Source organism: Phalaenopsis equestris, unplaced genomic scaffold, assembly GCF_001263595.1.
Source record: "Phalaenopsis equestris unplaced genomic scaffold, ASM126359v1 Scaffold000094, whole genome shotgun sequence".
In the NCBI taxonomy this organism is placed as follows: Eukaryota; Viridiplantae; Streptophyta; class Magnoliopsida; order Asparagales; family Orchidaceae; genus Phalaenopsis; species Phalaenopsis equestris.
Window position 1 is genome coordinate 7440658 of NW_018164536.1, and position 1390 is coordinate 7442047.

A 1390-nucleotide genomic window follows, 5' to 3' on the forward strand; every position below is an offset into this window, starting at 1 on the left:
CAAGCCCATGACAAATTGGTCCGCCCAAGGACATTCAAAATTGGTGACCTCGTACTCGTGCTCAAAAGACCTATTCTTGCTCGCCGCAAAATAGGTGGCAAATTCGAGCCAACTTGGGAGGGACCATTTGTCGTTGAGAAGGTTTATACAGGAGGAGCCTACCATGTAGTGGATTTCCGGGGCGAAAGACCCATGCTACCGATAAATGGTTGCTACTTGAAGATATATTACCGACATGATGCCGCTTGAAATTAACATTCGCTTATTAAAATTTTGATTGTTCTGAGGTTATTCATTTCTTTAGGGTTATCTTAATGGCCATATGTCTACGACCGGGTCCAAATTTTGTAATTAATCTCATATATAATGAAAAGTTTCAGAAAATTTTTTAACTTTACACGTTCTCGTTTCTACTTTTGGATTTAAAAATGCCATTAAATTAAAACAAAACTCACACATAAAATGAGTAATCATTTTCACCAAAACAAACTAAAATTTACATTAATAAATACTCTGTTTTGTTCTTGTTCATGCCAAACTTTGGCCCACTAACGTTTCTTTCTGTCGTCTACAAAAAAATATCAGGACAGAGGCTGATCTTTGCCTTCCAGGATGGCTGGGAACTCGCACTGAATGAAGAGATGGCACCACCACATGGAGGTGTCATACATTTCGACATGGATTTCAATCAGATTGATATGGATTATGATGGTCCTCTAATGGGCATAGTCAGCAATGAAGAAAAGAAGGGACTACCCTCACTGTTGAGGGTGACCACTCAGGATGACGCGTCACGTAAGGGTAAAAACGTAATAACAGAACAAGATCCGATAAGATCCGATGGAGGGGCCCAAAGGGGCCCAACCGACTGCCCTCCATGATAGCTACTCCAGCGAGGGCTTAATACATGCCCACAGTAAAAAACTACCAAATACTCCACTCCGCAGAACACAACACAGAAATGCGAGCCGAAAGAAACAGAGAGCCTTTCTGCGACAGAAGCGCAAGCGCCAAAGAAATGTAAGCAATTTTCTTACCCCCATTCCTGAGGGACATATCTACGATCCAAAGCTGAGAGAGACTTCTACCAGCCTGCCTACTACAGATGAAGAATCAGGATTTCTGACAGGATCAGATGTACACCCGATCCCAGATATCTTGTGCAGAGGTTGCCCAACAAGAAACGACGAGATACCAAACCACTACATCAGTCACAAGCGCATTTGTAGAGTGCCCGAACTGCAATGTTCTACATCTACTGCATTTCAGTACCTTAGAAGAATACACTGCAAGCACCAACGAGTCTCAGACTCCAGATTTTGTGGCAAATGAACTGTATGTCCCACTGGGGACGGACCAGTGCGCATCATGGAGCCCAGGATCATACATC